Source organism: Varroa destructor, unplaced genomic scaffold, assembly GCF_002443255.2.
Source record: "Varroa destructor unplaced genomic scaffold, Vdes_3.0 BEIS01000004.1, whole genome shotgun sequence".
NCBI lineage: Eukaryota > Metazoa > Arthropoda > Arachnida > Mesostigmata > Varroidae > Varroa > Varroa destructor.
This window is the reverse complement of record NW_019211457.1, coordinates 16,389,620-16,415,512: the sequence shown is the minus strand read 5'-3', so window position 1 is coordinate 16,415,512 and position 25,893 is coordinate 16,389,620. Positions and strand designations below refer to the sequence as shown.

At 45.4% G+C, this 25,893-nt stretch overlaps 1 long non-coding RNA gene across 2 annotated transcripts in view; it reads right to left on the bottom strand.

Moving 5' to 3' along the window:
- Positions 1–25,893, bottom strand: part of LOC147755899 (uncharacterized) — a 72,077-nt gene that overhangs the window by 27,590 nt on the left and 18,594 nt on the right. Inside the window, exon 2 of one of the 2 annotated variants that reach the window (XR_015326715.1) lies at positions 18,142–18,799. The exons of the other annotated variant lie outside the window; for it this stretch is intronic. This is a non-coding gene — a long non-coding RNA (uncharacterized LOC147755899). Of the gene's footprint in view, positions 1–18,141; positions 18,800–25,893 lie in introns of those variants that run through there. 2 annotated transcript variants of the gene reach the window in all.

Here is a 25,893-nt window from a genome sequence, read left to right as displayed (position 1 = left end):
TTAGCATTTGCATTACTAAGTGAACGCTTTCTACTAGAATAACGATCGATAGCTAATAAAACGATTGCTAAAGACGTCGACGAAAACAACTAAATGATATAACTAGGGAATTCGGAATTAAACGGAGGCGCTTGATAAAAGCTTTTTTCTATCAGCCGAATTGTTCTATCTAAAATCAGCGAATGTTTATTGTTTGATTCGGGCTTTTGAATTGAACTGATCGACAATAATGCATCTTTCCTTTGACAAATCTGTCGCCTCATCGGGGCCATGATCATAATCGTCATCGAAAGAGAATCTAACGAACATCGGCCCCAGACCCTATCGACGGGCTTTTTTGCAATTGGTTCCTAGCTCTTTTCTTTTCCTTTTTTTTTCAGATAAAATAACGCCCGTGCGCCCAGTCACGCTAGCCTAAGCTGCAGCCTGAAGTTGTGTGCGACCCTTCCCGCTCACGGTTCCGTCAGTGCCCATAGACACCATACCTTTTCCCCTTGCCGTTTTCTTAGGTCGCAGGCGTTTTTTCCTATATGTTCTCGTTGCTATGTTTCCGATGCAACAAGTTTCATCGATCCTTACCAAGGTTGTTGACGGTGGCGGGGGTCCGTCTGTCATTCGTACACCAAGCAGCATCTAAGGCTCTCTACGCCCTTCGAAAACAAAGTCTGTCCGTCTTGAATTCGTGACTGCCTTGCCTAGTTTAGCACAGCTTGGAGCTCAGCGGCGCCATCGACATCGCCGTTGGGAATAGTTTCGAACATTTCGATATGTAGCAGTAGCCAGTGGCTGAGTTAAAGTGGAAGTATAAGCGCCACTCGGGCGTCTTACAATGAGCTTATAGAAATTGCTGTCGCCGAGACAAGCCCGTTTAATAAGCACACAACAAAACAACATTGTACGGATGACCTGACATCGGGTAGTAGTGTCGATATGGACAGGTACCGTGACGCGCGAAAATCACTGCATAGCACATAAGCTGTAAGGGAGCGACTTGCCGAACGAAAACGAAACACGCAAACGCCTATCGGAATGTAGGCTATTGGAATGGGGGGAAGCGTCGTTGGAGACAGAAACCTTTGTTTGTGTAGGTCTCCTCGTGTAGAAAATGGCCCAAGAGTAGACAGGGCGAATAGCCTGATAGTATTACAAGATGTACGGGTTTCCGTCCGACAACGTGCCAATAATCGACGGTGAACAGCTCAGACGGCAAGCGTTTTTTGCACGTCAAGTGACATGACATCGCAACGATCTGAAGCGTCGCCCCGTGAAAAATCACTAATAGGAGAATAGGCAAAGGAGCGTGTGCAAAGGCGTTGAATCGGACCCTGATGTTTCGGAGCTCATATTCCTCTGCAGCAGTCGCCGTCCCTGTCATCGCCGTTGCAGTTGATGTCCTGCGAGAAGCATACGAAACGCCAGACAACTAACGAAAGTTGGGTTACAGATCTACTGCAGCTACGGTTCGTAAGAAAAAAGAAGGCACCATTATAAATGGTATTATTTTTTTTACTAGCGACCACTTATCAAATTGGCGTTGTGATGGCGTCCATAACGATTCGAGATGATCGATACATAATCTTTAACAGCAGAATAAGTAAGAGTTACAGATGAATAAATGTAACTTTAATTGGCGTTCCCTGTGGTTTACAGGCAGTGTTAGAAGTCATTAAAGGCGGTATCACGAAATCACAAAGCACAATAGCCGTAATCGTGTTTTTGTGATGTTTTCACGTGACTAAGGTCCCAGATTCATTGTAGACAGACGGCCGTAAATGTGACTCTTGTTTTTAGCCCGCTAAATAGTAAATGGCTTCCCAACAGAAACGTGCATCCTCAACGTTAACTGCTTCCACAATGTCTGAGTTGGTGTTATGCAAACAAGAAAAACTGACTCCGTGGCCTATGTCAACCAAGAGCGATGCTTACCATGATCAAATCTCTTTATGCGGCAGGTCGAATAGGCATGACAGTCTGAAGGACGGTCGACCCCTCTGATCTATTTGATCGGAGACAGAAATTGACAGATTCCAGCTTCGAATTCAGGATTTGAATCGATCTTTATAGTGAATCAAGGAGTATGGGTTAAGCGTCATATACTAGGCAAAATAGATACGGAACCTAACCGGGATAAACCGATAACAATAGGATCATTTGGGTCTTGCTCGATCTAGATCCGCACACGAAGAACGGAGCACGCCACACACTCGCTTCAGATAAGTAGTGATAACCTAAATCGGTGCCAGTTCACGGTGACAAACAGATATTCATCCATAGAGAACAATTATAATGGGATAAAAATCGCCAACAATTCAACGGCCGACGTCGATACGTAGAACGTCCATCCGCATCAATTATCGGCATTACGCTGCTGTGTGGCTCGCGTTCACTGGATCTTCTCTATTCGTTAGTTTGTTTGACGCTTCGGAAGAGACGAAGTGCGTTTCGTCGTTGCACTATATCGAAATAGTACGGTCGTATTAAAACGGTTTCCCACTTCGATGTATACGAACACGGCGTTCTTATATCCAAGGTGAAGCGTATTGTGCTTGGCGACGCGTCGTAAACAGCTGGACCCTTTGACGACAACGCTAGCCCGCAATGTGGTATACGTAATTACAGTCAAGGTGATTATTCCGTTATACGGCAAACATCCCGCAATATCATTTGTGATACATTAAATCACTTCGTGTCTGACTACCTCGTTGTAAAGAAATTATTTCTTCGGTGTCCTAATATATGTCTATGACTATGATAATGTGGGAATTTGCATTTGTCCATCTCAACAAACAGGCTCTGAACCTCATTATTGGGGACTGATGACGCCACAAAAAATCTGTAGCCATTACAATATCGACATGGCAAAGGAACAGCAAATATCGTGCAGGCAATGGGTTTCAAGTAGGTGATTTATCATACACTAAACAACTAGCCTATCCACAGACAATTTAGGATTGCCACATATGTCATAACTATATGTGCTTCATAATCATATGTCGTGGTCTTTCGTTAGATAAGTGAGACTCAAATGAGATTATCATCTGTATTAACTGTAAATTAAACTGGGCATTGAAGACATTTCGTGGAACACTATTGGTGTCCTCCATACACAATGAGCGTGCATTAAGCGTTATACTATACTCAAAAATAGCCCAAAAAGAGTTTCTCAAAAATAGCTTAAAAACGTTAATTGACGGTATCTTTCTCCAGCTGGCCATAAGCTTCGGTCAAGCTGTTTCAAGTTGTTTTTTACAACTGAACAAGAACTGTCTGGAGTCTTTTGACTCGCCCTATATATATATATATATATATATATATATCTATGCTAAACTGATATAATTTTTATGTGTACTTTTAAGTGCCCGTGGTTTTAGGGGTGTATCGTTTAAGACACCATTATATCCATGATGACATCATATAATAAACAATTGATTCATCTAATTCTAAACTTAGCACATTGTAGCGTAATTCAACAGGTTTTACGACAAAGACCTTTTTAAACATTCCGAACGACGATCTTATCGGCCTGATGGCAATGGTGTCGTCATCGAAGATCTGCGTTGTGATGAACAGTTTGACGGTGTGATCAATATCCATTCGAAGCTATGTCTGCTGCGTATGCCAGAGGTGGTGCCGGACTACTCTCCTTTGCAGGACTACTCGTTTTCAACGTATACAAAAAGACAAAGTCGACTCCCTACCTGAGACACTGGTCACCGGTTTGGGCCTGAACATCGGCCATCAAAGCCCACAACGAACTCTCTGGTCTTCGTGGCCAGGTTCGGGCCCAGCCAAACCGAACGCGAAGAAAGGGAAGGGCAGTGATCTCTTCTTTTTACTTGCCAAGCGTAACCAGAGTATCACCAACGCAAACACAAATAAATGTCTCGTATGTCATACCCAGCCCCACTAGCCCATCGTGTTAACTGGCTGCACTCGTTCTTCTTATAAAAGGCTAGCTCGTATTCGGGTTCACAGCAACATACGGCGTCTAACTACATCCGTCGACGATGACTACGGAATGGAGAGAACCGAGCGTTGGCACCGAGCATTTACCGTCAGCTTCGAGCATGCGGTCCCAATGGATCTCCGGGAAAAATTAGCAGACGCTGGACTTCTCGTAACGAAGAGCTGGGGGAATGTTTGTTGATCTGCTCTTTTTGGCAAAGCTTGGAAGGTGTCTACTGATAGTGGACTTCTCGAAGCGCAGTGGATCATTGGCTGGACAAACAAATACTGTAGAGCAAGAACCCCGTCCAACAGCTTAGTATTATGATTCCTATTTGTGATGAACATTACCAACGGGTGATAGGTATTGACCAAGAAAATAATAATAATCTAGTACAGAGTACATGCGCGTTTCGACTAACAGCTTTCGTCGATACGATTATACATGTCATACGTGCGATTCCTACTCAAACAGCAGAATCGAACAAATTTAACAATAAATTATAGGTGAAACTCCTAAGGTTACAAAAATACTGGCCTCTTTGTCCGTATCATCTAAAAACACACGATAGAAACAAAAAAAAAAATTGTCTACTTCCCGACCTTTAGCTTGCCAAAGTTACCTATTAAAAAAGACGAACATAAATTTGAGAGAGCTTCCCATTACACAACCGCTACATAAATCGCCACTATTAGAAATCCTAGCCGAGCTGTTTATCCGGCCTCCCTACGGGGGATGGTCGTGTCATGCCAACGGCTATAACGATGGCGGGACTTAGACTTTTTCTTGGACCGTGGATCAGCAGCTTCGCGGCCATTGGTTGGTTGCTTGGAACACTCCGCTTGCCTTTATGAACAAGAATCCAAGATAGAGACTTGCGCGAAGCACCCGCCAACTCGCGAGTCGCGCCACTCTGTCTGTTACATTTACCTGCATCTAGCAGGGTGCACCAGCGAAGTCCACATAATTCTCTGAAGGATTCAACTATTCCAAGAACTGGCCAACCCATTCGATGCTAGCGCCCTCTGTGAAATCGATTCCTCAAAAACTTAAGGTGGCTGAGCGAGTCAAGTAAGCACAGAGTTCTTTTGAAATCCTTCGATTACTAAGCTCCTTCACCAATGCTACTACTGATGTTCCGTAGCAAAGAGCACTAAACTGCGCCAAACCCTTGATACCATGCCTACTGCGTTTACAAGTATGGCCTATTTTTCGTAAAAGCAAACTACCAGCTCCTGAAGACTCGCCAACACTATTTCCGCCGCTTGAGCGGGACAGCTCTTCGGTTCTCTTAGTTTTCCCAGGTCCCCCAGCTGCTGGCAGCATCGGTTGGTAACAGAGGCGACTGAGGGGTATTTCACCTCCCGGGAGTAAGATAGTTCCCTCTCCTTCACCTCATGCTTCTACTGTCGCTGCACAAGTATGTGTGCGCGGAGTGGGTAGAACGAGGGCTGGCCTACTCTACGCGCTTTCCTTTCTTATGCTGCTGCCGCGGCTGCTCCAGGTTTTATCGAATCCGGAGAGCCATTGCAGGCCAGCATTGGCTGGCAGCAGTCGACAGCCACTTACTGCTTCCACCCAATGTCTGCGTTGAGCTTGGCCAACGGCGTACCTCGGCCAGTAGTAGCAGCCGATGTTGATGCTGATATCCATGGTATATTGTCGTTCTTCGCTGCTGTACGATTGAAAGAAACAAGGGAACAACGCGGACTCAAGCTCACCCGTATGGCTTAGTAGGCGACTTGCTTCGACCGGCGGGCGATGGTTGTCTGGCCCAGTTTGTTTCATCTAGTAGGAACACACAGGAGAGAAGAGACGAGGAAAAAAGTAGGAAAAGCGCTGCTGCTACTATCCTCTATTGTTGGGGATTTTTGGGGGTTGTTGGCTGAGGTGACGGTGGCTGCTGCAGCAGCAGCAGTGCCGCAACGGCGCGGGGGTGAAGGTAGTACCGGCGTTGGTAGCAGCGACAGTGGTAGCGGGGCCAAAAAGGACGCAAAAAAGGAACCGACCAGGAAAAAGCCTCTTATGTCGACAGAAGGCCAGCGTTCCGGTTGCATCGAGGCCAGCATCAGCATTAGTTGGACGTTTGGGCTGCCCAGTCGGTAGACGACCATGCCAAACGCGCTGGCACTTCGTCTCCTTTTCCTTGTACTAGCGACAGAATCTTTAGTGCCGGTTGAGGTACAATGGCGGAACTGATGGTAACGTAGCTGTCTTAAAATCTGAGGGGCAACTGGGTGGTCCGTAGGATTGAGTCGCACAAAACGTGAAGAGAAATTCCCATCACTATGAGCATACTGCACTACTACTGCTACAGCAGTTGCTACGAAGGAATTTGCCCTCTCTGTTTCTCAGTAGAAATAGGCATACAATGTTGGTAGTGATGACCTTTACATCAATACTGCCGTCAAACAGCGAAAAGTCCTTATGGGGCACATGTGAAGCGTACATATATCTTATAGAGCAGAGACAATGCTCGTGTTGGCTGGGAAAGGAAAGGTCATATGCGTAAAATTAATTTCGCACATAAGCCTCAAGGTATGTTTTTCATTGTAGATAGTAAAATGGTGATAGTACTTGTTTTTATCTTTTCTGTCGTCACCACGATCGATTTCGCCAACTGGCCTCGTGATCTTATAGTGGTTCGTTCGTTCGAGCAGTAGAAGAGGTTCGGAACGAATGGAGGCTTTCGAATGACACTGCTACCGGCTTGTGCTGCTGCTGCTGCTGCCTACTAAAGCACTAAAGGTGTCTAGGTTCCGTGCGTATCTGGTCGTCTGGCTGAGTGGTGCACATACCACTAGTCGTTAGAGGGGATCAATGTTCGGCATGCACTGCCAGGTTCGCCGGCTGCTGGTGAAGGAAAACAGCGAAATCGGCAGCAGGAAAGATGGCCTTCCGTTCAGTCCTTGCGTCCACCCCCAATAGCCTCCCTTTAATCCTCCAGGTCTCCAAGAAACCCCCAGCAGGCCTTTACAACCCAGACTTCATGCCCTGTCCCCTGTACCTGACTTTTGCTGATGCTGCATTCTCTCGTCGATGAACGGAGACAGAATGACGGGGGCAAGCAACGACGACGAAGAATCACCCCACAGCAACGGGCTACGATGGAAGCTGGTGAATGCAGCGCAGGTAGCAGTAGGGCTAGCGCCAGCAGTCCCCACTAACCTAAGCCGGTAAGGGATAATATTCTACGGCTAGCGAAGTTGTGCCCTGTGCTGGTTTGCGCCGCTACAAGTAAAGTCCCATGACCCCTCGTCTTCCTTGGTTCACGATGACTTGGCTTTCTGAGAGTAGATGGATACTAGGATCGCTGGGTACATGGGTGGCTGTGCTGTATGTGTGATATTTCTTCACTTCGTCTTCGTTCTGCTCTTAGAGTGTCCCCTCCTTCTCACCTTTCGATAGAAAATGGCGTCGATACCAACATCGTTGCTCTTGTCGCTACGGCCTAGCGTCGTACAGTTGTCGTCCAGGCCAGTAAAGGTAGCGACAGCAGCACAGAGCAGCCGAGTGAACGCAGTTCTGGAGGCATCGGAAATGCAGTGTAGCGTCAAGAATAGATTTAGATACGGCTACGAAGGAAACACCAGAGATATCAGGAGACATGGCAGGTGCATGCCAAATATAAGTGATACTTTTAAAAATTAAAGCTAATTTTTGTGGATCTCGTTGACAGAAGTGAAGCCGCGACTAGTGCTGGCAGAATGCTGTAGTTTTTTTTACTGGCTAGCTGACAAACGACAGGGTGATGGGAAGATGCGTTGCCGGTCTGTCTTCATATGCGGCTCTGGCAACGAAGCCAGCGTTGATCTGGTGACCGGAGGCCATCACTGTGTATAACTCGTTTCATATCCTGTTCGTTTGGTTGAGTAGCTAGTTTAGGCGTTTACGTCGAAAAGCGACGTCGACGAGGAGATGGTGCCGTCAAGGAAACCAACGGGAATGCGAAGGATTCGCTCTCAGCGTTTATTGACCCCCTTCCATATACTTGCTTCCCCAAGGCACTATCTCGGCCAACCAGCAAACATTACCTCACTCCGTGGATTAGCTTAATGTTTCCTCGATTTGAGTTGTCGCGGCAGCGGCAGTGTGGTTAGAGCACTCTAGTTTTTGCTTATTCGTTGCATCTCCTTCTGACTGATGCTGCCAACGTTACGGTCTCTGCCCGACCTGTTCGTAGAGGAAAAAGTCGCTACTACTGAAAAGAAACGAGCTGTGAGTTTGGTAGACCAGGCGTTACAAGGGATAGACCTGTAAGGAGCGACGGAGGGGCTAAACTAGAACGCGCCTTGTGGAGCAGTCGTTGTCCATGTGAGAAATTGTTAGGCTAAGCGGAGCTGGGTTAGGTGAGTTTAGTAAGTTGTGCCTGCACCGGACAGTCGACCGGCAGCGCGAACAGGAGACTCCACACAGAGGAATAGGCTGACACACGAATGGGGGGGTGTTTCGGTGGAGAGAAGCGAACCAATAGCATTAGAGAGGCACCGGCGACAAAGCGCAAGCGTCGTAGGCGAGGCGAGTGTCAGCGCAGCTAGCTATTGCCTTTAGCTTGTAGGTGACGTGTGCAGGGTGTAGTGCGCCTGAAGGACACGCACAGGCATAAACGCAGCCCTACGATGGCGACTGTGAGCTGCCGATTCGCAATCGCTGGCCAACAGCAGCAACAGCAATGGCGAAGAGCGTTCTATGCGAGTTTCTCTGAGAACCGAGAGTTCTTTTGGGTACGACCAATAACTTTGTTGCCTGCCTCCATTGCCATGAGACAGACGGTGCACCAATGATAAAGGATGCCTCCGAGACCCTTCGGTAGAGCACAGGGGATAGTTCTAGATAACGAATTGCTGTTCGACCTCGAAAAGACACAAAGCGAAGGAAAAAAGCTGCTGCTGCTGCTGCTGGCAAATGCTGAAAGTATAACGAGGATGATGAAAATAACAGGATATAGCTTTATAGCTCTGTTATGCTGAAAGGGGCAGACAACGACGTTGTGCTACACGGAGGTCAGTCTGCTCTTTGTGCTTTTATCGCTTCGTTTGCATACATAATGATCTGCTTCGTGAAGTATAGATTCGAGTTGGAAAGTAGACGAAGCATTTACATACATTTTATAGATGATAAAGTCTGATTGGCGTTATTCCCAACACAGGAGGACAGAAAGATCGATGTTGTATGATGCACTTGTACGTAAATAAGGGCATGTAGTCGATCAGATACGCCAAAACACGCAATCAACTTTGGAGGGACAAGTCGATCGCTTCTGCGTATCGAGGGGATCCTTTTTTGAGTTTTCCTTTTGTGTGTTATAGTGCGTCAAGCGTCGTTGACGTACAGTCTGGTAAGCCAATCATTACTATGTTGTATTTCGATTGTACTTCAATTGTACCCTATCATTCATCAGCTCTGTGGCTAAATCTAAATTTTTATCGCCAGTATGATTCACAAAAGCCGTTTTGAATCATATCGGCAAATACAATACGATTAAGCGAAATTTATTTTACCAAATGTATTCATTGAATGACCGCATACTCATCATAACTTTATAGTATATCAGTGTCACGTAATTGTTTCAAGCGTTTGTGTACGTTTCATGTACTTTCGTTTATTCGCTCGAACTCCTACGAATTCTCTTTGTATGTGTAACTTGGGTAGAGAGTGGGGTGTGGCGTCCAGCTCAGCTTAGTTTCAGCTCCCCAGCGATGACGATTCCCTCCTTACATCCTCAGATTAGAGTTCCCTTTCGTTCTTTCGCTTGCAAGCTTTCTCTTTATCTCTCACTATTACAATGAAGACTGTGGCGCTGGCGATCAAAGGAGCTCACGATGAAGAGGAGGAGTGAGATACTTTGCCTTGCGACTCCTTGACTTGCGTCCATCTACTTTTCGACGAGAAAGCGAGCACATCCCGGAGTTGCCACACGCGGTAGAAGCAGCTAAGAAGAAACCCAACCCGATCAAGCTGAGCCGACGTGGCTCGCCGAACTTGCTGACCAGCTACTCTTACATTGGTCACCCCCAGGGAGTGTGCAAAGCGCAGCGCTAGTGTCTAGTAAGCCATCCCAGCAACGATTCGATGGACAACGCTTCGTCGAGTCTGAGAGCCTCGACTGAAGGCGACCCAACCGACTTAACTACTCCCCCGCAACACTTCTTCTATAGCAGGCGCGTGGATAGAAGGAGCAGGACGACACGTAGCAAGAGTCTCTGGTGCTTTCTAACGCTCGCACCCAAGTTTTGCTTTGGTCTGCACAGCGTCCGCCACTGCCCCGCTGCAGTATCAAGTACACAGGGGCATATTCGCAGAGCGAGGGTACAGTAAGGTTCAGTCATTTCTAGGCGAATGGTGGTGGGATGCAGTGGGGTCGGCACATAATACTAATCGAGACCGGGACTATGGCAAAGGGGCGTTCAAGAGCGAAGTATAGCAGGAGCAGGGGTTTGGGGAACGAGATGGGAAATGAGCCCTTTCAACTCGAGTCGTTTTGGCTCCTCGATGTGCCGCCGGAGGTGACGAAGCTCGACGACAGTGAAGACGATGCACAGAAGAAAAATAATGGAGAAAAGGAAATCGGGACGGATAGCAGCAATGGGCCGGGTAGTCGGACCATGATGAACGCACAGAGAAAATAGGAGAAGTAAGAGTTGCTGGGTAACGGCCAGCGTGTGGTGCCCGCGAAATTGCCAAATCTTCGCTTTCGGTGGTGGGTGCACTCGAAAAAGTATAGGCCGGGATAGAGGGAGCTTTTTAGTTGCGATCTTAGTCACATTACCACTCTGCGTAGTCGTCGTTTTGAGCCCTCTGCTGAGGATGACTGAGCATCGGAGCGCGATGCTACTAGAAAGGAAGGTACTTGTTCAGTATCCGTAAGAGTATACGATTTCGCAAGATGGCGACTACTCAAGAAGTGCCTATAGGTCGACAGTGGAGTCAGATAGTATGCATGCTGTGATCATCGGCTTGGTCGCGGTTACGCAAGTAGAGCATGCACGTCGTGTTGAGAACGGACGTTATCGGCCACTATGCCAACTCTTCTTTTGTGCACTTATCCAAACGCGGAAACAAGTTCTTCGAGAAATCAAGAAATAAAAACTAACTTACCATTAGTCCGACCCTCAGAACTTTATTTACTACTAATACTTCCACCCACATTTTTCCTATATGACCCTTCGTCGTTGTCTTCTCATAATTAATGATTAGGTTCTCAAAAGGCGAATTTCAGAACTGAATGTTGGTAAAATATGTCTTCTTTTAGTTTCAATGAAAATACCAAAAATATTTTTAATGGCTTGTCAAATACACAACCGTGTTTTTTGCGCCGTGTTCGTGTTTTACGTCCTGTACCTACAGTCGACGCTGTCTACTCGTACGCAGCGAGCCGATCGCTACGCCCCCTACCAATGGATCGGGCAGCCCTCAGGTCTGCGCTGTGTTAAAACTTTAAAATGCACCGCCATCGCAGCCGCGGCCGCCGCCGCCGCCGCCGCCGCCGCGCCCAGACGCCCACCCTCTCCACTCCAAAATGGCACAGCAGCGGGTGCAGGAGCGGCGGCTTTTCGTCGTATCGTTCTTTCGATCGCAGTCGTGGGTTGGTTGGCTGACCGGCCGGCAGATCGCCGCGTTGTTTCTAGTGTGTCTGTGTGTGTGTGTGTATGTATGTATGTATGTATGTGTATATCTAAGAGTGTATTTGTGTGTGTATGTGACTGTCAGTTCCTTCGTTGCTGGTGGCGGGGAGCGGCCGCCGTCGCCGTCGCCGTTGTTGTTGTTGTTCTGATTCGTGTTTGAGTCTCCTTGGCACCACCCCCTCCCTCTTGTTTCCTTCTCGCTTAACATTGCTTAGTCTGACGCGCTGGCGCGGCCGCGGTGGAAAGTATGCGAGGCGAGGCGAGGCGAGGCGCGTTACGACGCTGCCAAAACAGGTACAATGCTATTGCTGCTGCGCGATCCGCTGCAGGACGCGCAAAAGGAACTGATGCAGTAACACTGCGCCTTTGGCAAGATGAGTCAATGTTGGGAGTGAAGCATAGCAGCGTAATAGTGAAGTATTGCTTTAGTGAAGCGGTACGATATTTTAGAATGTAGAATTATGTGAGAATTCGCTCACGTGATCTGTAACGTTTGTGCAAAGGCACTAAAAAGCTATTTTTTAAATTCACATCAGTCGTCTGATAAACGATGTGTTGCTATCTTTCGAAAGGCTATCCAACATACGAAGTGCCAATTACCTTCTGTACATGTTACATGTAAATTACTTCCGATACGGCTGCCTATAAAGACCAGTTCTACTTGTTAGCGCTTGTACTGTATAGTATTCATTATGCTGTTCTAGATGTTTTTTTCTTTCTAAGCATATACAAATGTACGTTCTTCAAAGCACACTTACCCAAACCGCTGGGCCGCCGACTGTTATAAAATCACACTTCACCACCAGTTTGTCGGTGTTTTCCTGCTGTTTAGTTTATTGCTCTAACATAATACAGCTGCCTGTACTGGTGCATGGTATCTTCGCGTATTACGGCTTTGCATGCTTGTCAAGCTTCAGTATTTACAAGAAACGTTGAGAAGACATAGCTATAGGTCCCATTGGTAAATCTTCTTTATTCGATGTCGTCATTCGATGATCAGAATGACCCGATTTGCCAACGGAGCAACTGAGATCACTGGACAATGGGTGGGGCAGATGCCAGGGCGACCCAGTTTAGCGGTGTTTTTGTCGCTCCTACGATTGTCTTTCTTGAAGTCCGATGAACAGTTTGCTCGTATTGCCACATTCGACTGACTATAATCAAGCGAGCTGCGCGTAAAAATGAAGAGATTTTCTTTCTTTTCAGGGGCGCTTATGCGAAACACACTGATGAAACGATACGTATTACCTGTACACTTAGAGAGCTCGTCGTTAATTGCTGCTAAAGAATCCAACTGAAAGAAGCACAACTCCAGCTAATACCTATTTAGACTTTGAATGCCATATTTACATTTCTAGCCTGGTTTCCCCATAATCGAGGAGAGTCTTCCCGCCGACACCTTCGCCAATAGTTTGCTAGGCACAGAAATTACACGAGCGACAGAAAGTAACAGTCTTAATGCTGCCGTAATGCACGCATCAGCCGACTGGAAGCTTTGTCTGCTGGAAGTTAAGGCAGTCCACCTATCAGATCATTACTAATATATAAACAAGTCGCAATTGTTCTCCACAATATCTCGTCAGCCTCACTGCCGTCGGTAACCGGCACCTGCTGTCTATTGACGCCGCTACTCTGGTCACTGCAAGCTTTCTTTGTATAGACGCTCTATAAAAGTGAACGCCCGTTGGTGTTATATTATCCAGCCAATCAGCCTGCCCGCTCAGTTTCTCAGTCGCCTAGATGTTGTTTCGCTAACGTATTTACGTACGTGACATCGCATCGAACAGTACTACTAACGCTTGCAAAGCAAAAGAGCCAGGACGTATAGCGTAAGCTCAAACGTTAAACGTCAACTTGTGTTGACGTCAAATGAACGCGTTCATCTAGGCGATTAACAGTCCTCCAGATTCTGCATCTAGTTCAAACTAGCCAAACAAATAAGGGACAGCATTGGGCCTGCTTTAGATATGATTTTGAGTGCCTCCATTTTCCTAACTCTGTATGCAAATGTAAAACTATCCAGGCACGATTCATTTCAAGCAAGGTGCCTTCCCTAAAAAGGTTACCGCCCTCTTTTTTGTACGTAGCAGACGTTCGGATTTTATCTAACTATGCTGAGGCCAACTGGCAGGCCTGTGTTGAACAAACGCTATCGAGTAAAGAATAATTTTGCTCATTAATTTCACCAGATGGCAGTAAAATGAATGACGGTTTCTCAGCAATAGGTCTAGAGTAATGCTGAGTATATTCTTGGCTTATTGCGCTAGTGGCTCAACGAAGGGACGAGGACTCATATGAAGCGCCTCGTTCACCATTAGTCGACAGAGTTAGTACACAAAGATGTTGTAGAAGTGAAACAGTATGTTAGGTAGAAATGCATCGCTTTTCTAGTTTTTTTTTTACCATTCCGGCACATTTGCTCTGTTCATTTATTTGTCGCGGATTGTAGGCCAGCAGAGCATGAAAATAGTGGGCTACTAGTAAAGTATTTCAACAGAAAGAAGAAGAAGAAAATCACAAGTTGCGCATTACTAATTTTTAACTTAATGCCATCTTTAAGTTAAAGAATAAAATAACTTTAGGACTGCTTGGATTAGAAAAAAAAAGCATAGACTTCCTTGACGAAACTAGGACTTGTTGCTAAAACACTGGTTAGTTTGAGAGTATAAAAAAGCCAATATCGAATGGATTCGAGTCTCTCAAACGGGTCCCTGTCGTGGTTAAACCCGGCGTTCACTGTGCAGTTCGAGTAGACCCTGTTGAGGACTCTAAACGCGCCAAACAATAGGCAACAAGTTTCCCTCGGCCAATCGCACTCCTACAGTACGGAGTGCCTTCCGGTAGCAGTAGAGCTTGATGGCTCTGAGGCGACGCGCCCCAGAGCTAAAGCTCTGTGTCCAGCCCCTTCCCCGCTCCTTGGGCTTTCCTGACTCTGCTAACCCCCGGTCGCTTCTCAAGTGTCGTTCAACCAGGGTAAGTTGAGCGCGAGGGCCTATTTCCCGGGCTCTCTGTAGGTTTGGGTCCCAACCGGCGGAAGGCCAGTACGCCAAACCCCGGCTAACTCCAACTCTAGCCGACGGTGGGAGCTCCTCTGAGGCAGGCAAAAGCACGTAAACAGGCTCTTCACTTCGCTCGCCCGCGTTTCGCGTCGACTTGCTTCGCCTTTCCCGTCGCCGACACCGGTGCCAGCATCCCTCAGCCTATGCGGGATTCTCACTATATAGGGATTCTTTTTCTCTTGGGGCAAGATGGGACAGGGGTAACTATGGGCAACCGGATCTTAACGGCTCTCTTACCCGGCTGGTCCGACTGCTCTGACACTCTACAGTAGTTTTAGTATAGCGTCCCAACTTTCTTTCTCTTTCGTGCACTCTCTCTCGACTTTATTTTGCCCGCACTTCCCCAAAACAACGTCACACGCCCCGGCCCAAAACAAACCCCGCATCCTAAACATACATGGGCCCGCACACAGACGCCCGTCGACGTCGACCATACGAACAGGCCAAACTGTCAACTCCAGTAAGGACTCAAGTCCAGGTCCTTAGATCCAAGAAGCCGGTTAGGCAGCGGCACAAGATACTTCCTCTGGTTCGCAGCAGTTTGATGTTGAACTTGAAGGAACGGTCGGGACGACGGTGGGAGCCGACAAAGACGGGCCGAGAACCCTATGTAGGTGATAAACTTTCTATAATTAATAGGTGTTTATATGTTGCCGCGTAGTGACATTCAGCTAAACAAATTTATAGAATCAATCAAAGAATGTTATATATATATATATATATATATATATATATAGAACGAAGCGAGTGAGCAAAACGACAACGAAGATTAATTATGTAGAATTATCAGACAGAGCATTAGCGTCATCTAGCAAAGCTTTGTGAGATAACAGCATTTTTTTTAAGATATTTTTGAAACAGAACTGCAATCATTTTAAAGTTGATTTTTTTTCCACAGGTCAGATAAAATCGTTTATTAACATTAGTCTGTAATATTACATTAGCGTCTGTTTTTAGGTAAAGCGTCACTCTAGAACCACTCTGGGCCAAGTTAAGCATATCGTTTTCTGTTAACAGAGCCGCGCTAAATTGTGCTTAAAAATCTATTATAGTTTTGGACAACCGAAGAACGAAAGGACAAATATGGCTGTTCGACAACGGCGACTACTTTTCCATGTAACGCTTTGAGCGGTAACAACAGTTAGGTTACCACACAATAGAGGGCTGAATTCCGTGGGTACAATGCTTGACGCTTAAACCTCGTCGTTCAACCCCGTCAGCTGAGCAGGTCGTAATGAAATCTCGTCAGGGAATTTCAAGCGCTTGCACTCCAACAACACAACCAACCTCTAAATGAAGGACCTGCGGCAAGGAACGGTTGGACATTGAAAGGATATGCCGGTAACAATAAAAGGTTTATGCAGATTCGCAGGATAATAAAGGATTATGCAGAACAGATTTCGATTGGGGAAGAACGCTGTGAAGTTCCAGAAAGATATACGTCAACAGTTAGCTGGTCTTTCTCGTTCAGACATTCAATAATATGCTTCATTGTAGGCGTTCTGTTTTTCAAATATAAATTTTTAGACTTGAAGTTCGTCATTCTAATAGTCTTGCATTTGACAATAAACACTGAATGGACTGTACTGGAGGCCTTCAACCAAGTATACCTCAATAGTACAAAAAACTTCGCATTAGTCCGTAATTGAGGTACGATTTGTTTTGTGATACCTTGTTTTGATTGCTTCTCTCTAATGCGCTTTATTCGAACCCCAAAGTACGGGACGGCGATACGACGCAAGCCCGTAAACTGGTTTAATTTACTTGGCAAGATTGTCAGCTCTATCCCTTTATTTTAAATTCGGTAGTGTAACCCACCTATTTAAAGGCAATGCAATCTCATAAACTAACGCCACTATTATTTGTAATAACATAGATTGAGCCAGAAGCAACTGCAACCAATATTGGACACGGCTAGAGACCAGTAAAAGCAAGCTTTTCAGTAAATTTTGTCTGCTAGAATCATATAAATAAACATTTTGTTCCATATATTTTTCTCCATTTCATGCTTTCTATATAATTATGAGAGTTACATGAATGTGTACATATTGAAATGCCAATCTAATCCGATAATAGTCTCCATAGAGAGTTGAAATACGTTTATTTTGGCGTTTGTCATTAAAGGCTACAGGATTTGGCTAGTTTTCCCCAGCCTACGCTGTCTCTAAAAATCTATTCCTACGTTAGCATATGTTTGTGTCTTGGGAGAAATTTTTAGAGAGGAAGGGACCTACCAATCCAACAGTATCTCAACGGCTAACCCCTATACTTCCATCCTTTTAGTGCGCAAAATAGGACAACCATTATTATGGCAACTATTATTATATAAAAATCGGGTGATCGGGACGGACCAAAAGTAAGGAAACGTGCGAAGAACAGAAACGAAATTGGGTGATGGTTTGCAGGAGCATGGTACTCGATTCTGATAGAGAACGGGTGGAAGACTGGTGCCACTACATTCGTAGGGGCTGAAATAGCCAAATGGCAGAGAAAGCTAATAGCAGCGGCAAAAGGACATAGATAAAGGCACGAGCATGCAGTTCCGGAGTAACCCGGAGTAGAACGGGTGTCTGAGGATATAAATACACGGCCTCTCTATCGGATCGTCAGCTCGCTGCCTTTAATACGAAACATCAACGGGAGCGCTACGCGGCGCCTTGCCCCTATCCTTGCCCCGGACCCCTACAGCAAACCACCTTCTCTCATAAGCTGCAGTACGGAAAGAGCGGAGGTACAAGGGGAATGTCCTAGAGCCGTGGACTTCTAGCATTTACAACTACAGAAGTCCTACAAAGGGGAACGAGCGGCGGATCTCGGGGGCCGACGGCCTGCGCGGCCAATGGATTGCCTATATCGACGACATGGAGAAACGAACACACAAAGAGAGAGCCAAAAGGTTTAATGGTGGAAGGCACCAACTACTTCGGTGGCATTGAAGTGATTCCAAGTTTCGGACGCTAGGCGTTTCGGGTTGGCTAGACCGAGAAAGGCAAAATCAGTTCGGGATCTTTGTGTAGGTGTGTGCATGTATTAGGAAATAAGTTCTTCTTTGTGTGTCTGTTTGCCTGGTGACATAGACAGAGTCGGCAAACGACCATTGGTTGTCGAATCGAAATAAGAAAAGACAGAAAGAAAGAAGGGACGCCATAGCCATGATGATGGAGATTGGAAATTGGGAACATGGTCAGTTTTGTTAAAGAAACGGGGGCTTCTCTGTAAGGACGGACCCATCAGGAGAAATCAAGTGAAGATCTAGATGTTCCATTGAGTGCTCGGACCTAGGGCGGGTGTGCTTGTTTAGAGTAAAATTAAGATTATATAAAATAGAGCATTTCTGTAGGATCGTAGACAGTTGGCTTGATGGAAGATAGGGAATGTCTAGTTGGAAATCATATACTTTAAATAGATGCGACCGGAGGTTAGAGACTTGTTGTTTCAGACATGTTAATAAAAACTATTCGAAGAGTTATTCAACTTTTTAGAGCTTTAATCATTTTATTAAGTCTTGCTAAGATTAGCGTAGCTTTCTGACGATCTCTGCTTGCTTTTGCAGAATATTTTTGTAGGATCAACACTAAACATAAAGGACTGCCTCTTACTAGATGCCCTTCGACAAAATCAATTATGTAGCTTCTAAAATTAATAGATTTCGTCACTTTGTGTTTGCTTTAGAAGCTCGTCTTACTTCACTGTGCATCGGAAATCGATAGCAAACTATTCTAATTACTATAAAGCGTGTTATTTAGTACCTTCGTTTAACCCAAATTGATTAATAGGGTTGATCTAGTTATTAAATCTCTTAAACTTCCGGTTGGTATTATTTGCCCTGTTCTCATAAACAATTCACCCCTATTAGAAAGCAAAATACGTACTTATGCAAGAACAGAGTTCGGCAAAAGTGAAGGCCAGTGTTTCATTCTGAAAGCAGGACATTTTTTGATCATTCGAAAGAACCGCGTTACATTATTTGCTATCGTAGTCGATCACCTCACGAATGTCAATACGACAACAAATAGTAATCCTTTCAGGGCCGGTGTAAAATGTCGATGTCCTGCTGTGTTACGGCTTCGTTCCGTTGCATTTGATCTTCGATTTTCATTCATTTCTATTACTACAAAAGATCCTATTCTTCAATAAACTTGAAGATATGTAGAATAGTAGGCATTAGTCTGAAATAATGAAGATAAAAATCAAGACAATCGTTTATTTTTTCATTATTTGTGGTTTGTTTTCAGTTTTGTAAGAAAGTTCAGATTAACTCTTCAGATATTAAAAAACTTAATTGTCAAATACCTAATAAGATAGTGAATACAAAAAAAAGTTCAATTAGTCCGTATTTCCAAGGTTCCAAGGGATCTTTATCACACGTCACTCTAGTTCACACCGGTTTCTCGCTGGTATTATTTGTTGCATTCCGTTCTATTTTACTTGAGTCTTTCCCAGCAGTTTGTCATTCATTATCATGAAAACTAATCAGTGCCCGTCTCGACTGGTTATAACGAAGTCTTTTGCTCCATTGTTGTCCGATCTCTATTGCCCACTTCCTTCGCGCAGCCCTGCTACGAACCGCTTTCATATATCTGCTACGTCCCCTTTATATTGAAACAGTCTTTTAAATTGCGCTGACGTTACACGATTAGATTAATCGGTCGTCGTCATGTTCTTTGTCATCGCTAACGGCAGCGGCTTGCGGTTGGCGACTGGGCATAACCATTATTCAACCTTGCCGCGTTGTGCCGGCGACCGGTCCGGGCAGTCCGAGCAGACGACTGGACCGGCTGACCGAGCGCCCGCCCGTCAACGCGCGGCAGCGCTCTCAAGGTGTGGTTTAAAACGTGTTTTAAATAAAAATAGGCGGTCTTTAGTGGAAAGCGGGGGGCGGTGCATGTCGCTGCTAACGTCACCATTGCTGCCCTTGTCTATCCGTCGGTCGATGGTCCGTTCGAATGCGTTAGACCCAGCCAGTGCAGCCAAGACGCGCCATCAGCGTCATCGTTTAGCCGGCAGGGCAGTACTGCCGTCAGCTCCGCTGGCTGACTGGCTTTACACTATGACATCTATGGTGAGCAGTAGTGCTACGAACCACAGCGATCGTAAGATCTGAAGCGCTTTAAGGGCGACGAACGATGGCGCGCACTGGTGGAAGTAAGAAGTTGTCGGCAGGCGCATGCGTCGTCGTCAGGATTCGTTGACAATGGGATACGCTGATGATGCCAAATAGAAAATGGCACACGCTCACACATACATACGCAGATCGAGGCACTTACTGTGCTCACGCGGACTACAGAAAAACGAGGAGGAGCTAGAGCTGGCGATTGCCTGGTTGGGCGACGGCTTTCTCTGCTGTCGTGGAATACAAATATTCATGTATATTGTCCCCATGGTAGGTTAGCGGGTAACCTATTTGGGCCCGAATTTTAGAGACACTCTGTTCTCTGTCGTGCTGGGAGCCAGCTTATGTCTGGTGGAACAGGGGATACCGGACGTAAAGCTCAAAACATAGATGCACACGCGAGGTTCGAGACTGGGTGGAGGCATAAGTTGTTTTGTAGTGTAAGAAGCCAGCTACTTGATGCCATGCTTCATTACAGCCGTACCGCACATAAATAGTAGTCATAACATTTAGACAACGCGTACATCGTGGCGTCCTTAACAGCGGGGAACCCGGAATACGGTAGTTTCTAGTTAGGCACACGGTTTACATTTTAGACGCTATGATGCGGACCCTGATGCGAGTAAGACGGCTGTATTAATAACAGCCGCACTGTCAGCGGCATCGCTAACAGCATTTTTCCCGTTCGCCGAAAAAAGAAATCTATCGAAGGCATATATTAAAATACTAACCCGTGGTGTTTATGGACGGTGACGAAACATCGACCAAGAAGACCGAAGAAAAAAATAAATAAAAAGAGATAGCTGAGCCGGCCAAATTAGATCGTACTGGATCAGAACGCTGTATGGTAGTAACAGATGGTGTCACATAGCTATCCGTTATGGCTAGTTATCGCAACGGCCTATGGGAACAAGGACAAAAAACGGGATAACAACGACATTGATGATGGTGATGTGTGGTAAACAACGAATAACTAGTCCTGAATGTCAATCACAGGCTGTGCGTGTCAAAGGTTTTCCTAGGTTTGTGACTAGGTTGAGTAAATGACTTCTTGAGGAAATTGAACAACGGTCTCAATTAGTAATCCCAATGTATTTACTATTTCGAGTAGCAAATGATCCGCATCGTATTCATCGTGTTTCGGCTGAGAGATTCGAGATAATCGAAACGTAATTGTAACGAGAAACTTGTGTGTACTTTTTTTTAACGTTATATGAAACGTTTAAACAAAGTGGCATAATGAACTCTAACGCACATATCGCATGGCCGTATAACTTGCAGCTCCCTATCAATAAACAAAAATAACTCCATGGACTGATATGACCTATAGAGATGCCTAATTCAACTCTTACGAAGTCGTAAACGTGTCCAGTAGAACTTCCACTGACCGCGAAACAGGGCGGGCTGGGTAACGCGCATTCGTACAGGTACTTCGTCTTGATGAGTATAACCATGCGGCTATCGTTGAATCGAACCTCATCGTCGACAAATGTCTACCGTTTATGGGTTGGTGGGGAGACGAGTCTAGAAGATCCAGCAAGACTCGTCTGAAGTCACGTTTAATAATTAAAAACCGGGCGTAGTTAAAAAAAACCCTCTAATACGGTTCTGCCGATGTTACATATCACTGCAGAGATCGCCACAACTGACAGCCGATAATCAGTGAACAACTTCAGTGAATTTAAGGGCATTTTCTGCTACACCTACTATAAGCTAGTTACATTATACTCAATATACAGGCGAGTTAATGAGTATAGTCCCATAGAAGGGCGTGCAGGCTTTGAAACTCATGAAAAGGCTCTACGAATATTTAACAATCCGCGTGCTACCTAAATCACGCCGGCCGCTACGAAGTGTCTGTGTGGCCAGGTCCATCGTCTATAGAACTGTCTTACAATCGCTAGCCCCTTTGTGCACGCCTATCCACTATCGGGAGATGTCCAGTTCGAGCAAACCGTACGTCGATCATATCGCCAAATCAGTTACGCTACAGCCGGCATCTAATTAGAAAAGGAACACCAACAAATAGAATCGGTCAAGGAAATGTTTGTCGAACAATAGGAAGCAGCTGCAGAAGTGACGGGTGTCGCAAGCACCCGCCACAAAGTCTGAGCGATTTTGCCCGTTTACTACCGCTGCGACGGCAGCAGTCAACGGCGCAGCCACCGTCGCACAGAAATCTTCTAGTTATTCACGGATGGTGGCGCTGCAATCGAGCCCGGGTAGCTGGGCATTTCTTAGAACATCACCACGGTATAATATTGTGGATAGTTTTGTATACGACGAGACGGCGTACGGTATTAGCATAATAGTAATAATAATGGCAGTTGCTGCTCATATATAATACATAGTATGATAAATTTTTTTATTCTCTCGACTGATAGTTTGTCTCAGCATTCGGAAGATATGCGTCCGCGGTATGTCTGACAATGGCCAATTCTACTGACGATTAGAGGATGCAATCGGTGGGGTAACAGGGCAAGGGGATGGAGAAAACGCGAACAGGTGTTGCCGAAATACGTGTACTCCTACGGTGAACATATCATCGTCTCAGACCGCCAAACTATTATCGTACAATTTTTCTTGCTAAGCCAGAGAACACAGTTGTTGGATTAATTCATGACTGACTAACAGAAGCGTCACAAATACGAATACACGTAAAGGCTGGGATTAGCCAATCGGCCCGATAGAAACAGCCATGTTTTTTCTTTGCGGAATAGACCAGTGTGCCCTAAGTAAGTTAAACGTTTTTACGTTAAATTAACTATTCGCTTGTAAAACTTAACGCAACGCTATCGTGTCCCCTTTCTCGTCACGCGTTAACCACTACAAATTTCTTCGAGGAGAATGCTAACGATGAATCAATGGTCAGCGGCGGTGGCGGCGAATCAGTGTCCCGCTGTTGACGTTGGTCGGCCGTTATTGAAACAGCGCCTTGTCCTTGTGTTGCAGGTAATTCTTGTAGCAATAAGTTTATGTGGATGGAATGGAGCGTCAGACACATGAGAGAAATTATGCATTTCTTCTGTGACACCTATAAAACGCTAATACATTGCAGTAAACACGACCGATTCCCTAACTTTATCTATATATTAAACACCTAGAAACAGCAGTAATACCGTTTTGACACGTTTAACATTTTGTACATAAACGTATATTCGTGTAAAACTAATCTATTCATACGGTTGTAGCTGTTTTATGTTTGCTAATTCTAATGTATGGCAAGCCTTGCAGACGTTCCCAACAACCGGGCCCAGCAAACAAGCTCCCGAGGCCATACTCCCGCTGATAATGTATGGTCCTACACAGTTTCGTATTCACAGTTTGGCATCATTAATAAATGATGCTGGGTATTTTTCCCACTTTCGGAATTGTTTTCGCTTGCCCCGCTTCGATTGGCCTGTTGTGATTTTTCCGAAAGCTCGAATTACCGCTCTTTCAGGACGCGCACGGAATTCAGCATGCTTCCGTGCGCCGGCCGTCATCGCCCTTTGCGTCGGTGCTACGAAGGATTGATGGTGTGAAATAGGCAGATGAAGGCATAGATCGAGAAACGGGAAGAGGAAAGGCATACATGAAAGGAAAGCAACCGTGAAATCCTCAGACTCCTGAAAGAACTACTACCTCTATACGAAATAACCTAATCGGTGCAGTTAGCCAATGTCAATATCGGCAGTAAATAGTGACTTTAACAGTAAATCAGGAATATGGCTGGCGCCGCAACGAACGCGTAGCTGATACCGGATGACGCCGACGTTCTCGCACCGACTGAACCCCCGATAGTCATAATGTTCGTCTAGCTCCTTTTAGATTCCTGGGCGGGATGTTTGTATTTAGCGCATAGAAATCCATTATGATTGACAATGAATGTTCTTCTTTCAGTGCACAACTATTGGCACTTGACCATCGCTAATATCGGCAGGAGGCTGTCGTTGCACCTCTGGTAGGCTGTCAGAACGTTGCTATTGAAAGCTATTGAATAGTACATATTTGCTCGTATCGCACACGTGTAGACGCAGGGTACTGATCGCGGTAGAAATATGTGTTTTTCGATACTGTTGAATCTCCGACAGAGATCGAGCGAAGTGCTCATCTTAAAGCCACTGAAAAATTCTACAGTAACATCTGTTTCGACGGCATATTATTGACCTGTAAATAACATTGTTTCAGCAATTGATTTCAATTTAATTCTGACGTGCCTTTCTTATCCGACAGAGTCGATCCATCGATGTTTATTACCTTTCACCTAACTACTCGGGGATGAGCTTACGAAAACTCCTCTATTGCTGCTGAAAAGCCTAGATCCTATCAAACGATACCGTACCAGCGAAAGCATTTGCTGCTATTAATGAACGGCGTTTCTCGGCATTTCGTGCGAGGCCGCTCGCTTTCGAATGGTGGCTGTAACTGTTGACTATGTACTGCAGCGTTACAATATACCGCAGCTTGACCTTAGCATGTTGTGGCAGGACTAGCTAATTTGTTAGGGCCTTCAACGCGTGGGCGCTCTCCGCCTCTCGCAAAGACAGCAACGGATGCCCATTTTTGTATTGAATATCAAGACGAATAGTTGAATTTGGTCGGCAAAGGGCATAAACAACAATCTAAATGATCATCGTGGTCGGTACTCTTCCATGGTACAGACACGGGTCGATAGCGAAAATCGCTATCAAAGATCGACACCAATTTTCGTCTGCGTGTCGACGCTTCTGTCAGCAAACGTTTCGTTTAGGTCTCGCTATTCGTTAAAAGCTTGTCGCGAACACAGACAGGTAGCGTCATGCGAGCTACATGAATGTGAAGCGGGCCAATTCTTGGTCTGAGGATGCTCCGAATACTCGATCAGCGATTACCACTGGCAAAAGATGTGTATGTTGCCGTTAGTCTGGTTTTCTGTGCTTGTTGCAGTGGTAAAATAGCTGCAGCACAATGCAAAGCAGTACTGCGCCAATAGGAACGGCGGAATACGAAAGAAGATGGAAGCGAAATGACGTGAATGAAAGGTCTTACTTGTCTTCAGATAGACGATCGCTTGCATCGGTCTGTTTATATTATTAGAGGATTGTTAGGTTTACTTCGTTTGTTTAGAACGATACAGTCATAATAATAATGATTATAATAAGAGAGAACAGTAATGGCTAGAAGAGTTATTATATACTAGTTTTTTTCTTTAGCAGCTTTATTATTCGCTTGGATCCAGTCAAACAGATCATCTGTCGGCCAAGATACTTTCCATAGTTACTCCAGTAGTGTTTAGATAAAGGCCTTAAATAATGCCAAATAAGGACTCAAATCGCGGTCACGGCTCGCGTCTATAGTGACTAGTCTCACAATTTCTTTCTTTTAAGGTTTAAAGAGTATTTGCAGGATATCACCTAGAATAAGCCTATAGAAGCTCAGCCCCGGTTCGCGTCGAACTTACGTATTAAACAACTACAACACGTTGACTCTCGCGAGTCTGTCTCATGGACGGCGTTTGATCAGCGCGAATGTCATCGAAGTTATCCGTGTGTTATTCGAAGCCGTCCTTAGAATCCTAAGGCCGAACGGTCGCTAGTCGACGCATTGACTCTAACAGGTTTTAGTTTGCCACAAATAAAAAGCTATTCATTTTTAGCAACAGAAACATGTATCATATCGACACAGATATTTGAGCTAGTTTACATGTGATAAAATGGGGATCTTGTCAGAAGCGATGCCTTTCAGAACCTTCGCATGGTAAAAAATAGCAGTTGGCACCCTTCCAATGCAATGATTTTAGTCCACTGTTATGTCATAGCTAGAAAGGGCATGCGTGCCCCTCTCTCGAGAGTGGACTCGGAATAAATCACATTGGACCTCACTGAGTTTTCTCCGGCATACATCTATGAAACGGCGTGACAGTCATACAAGTAGCTAATAGTACCTCATCCTTTATAATTTCATTTGTTTCTTATGACTACCTGATGACAATTTTTGCCAACGCTGAGATTTAGCACACTCGGCTATAGTTGTCATGCCAATGCACTCAAGGAGATGCACGTTAATTGCCCAAATTACCCCGCCCTTTGTGGCGAGGCAATAGCGAGGAAAATGTACCACCATATAGTTAATGCAATAGGTCGATGGAGCGGACGTCTTGCGCTCGTTTTGCGTTCATGCATATGACCA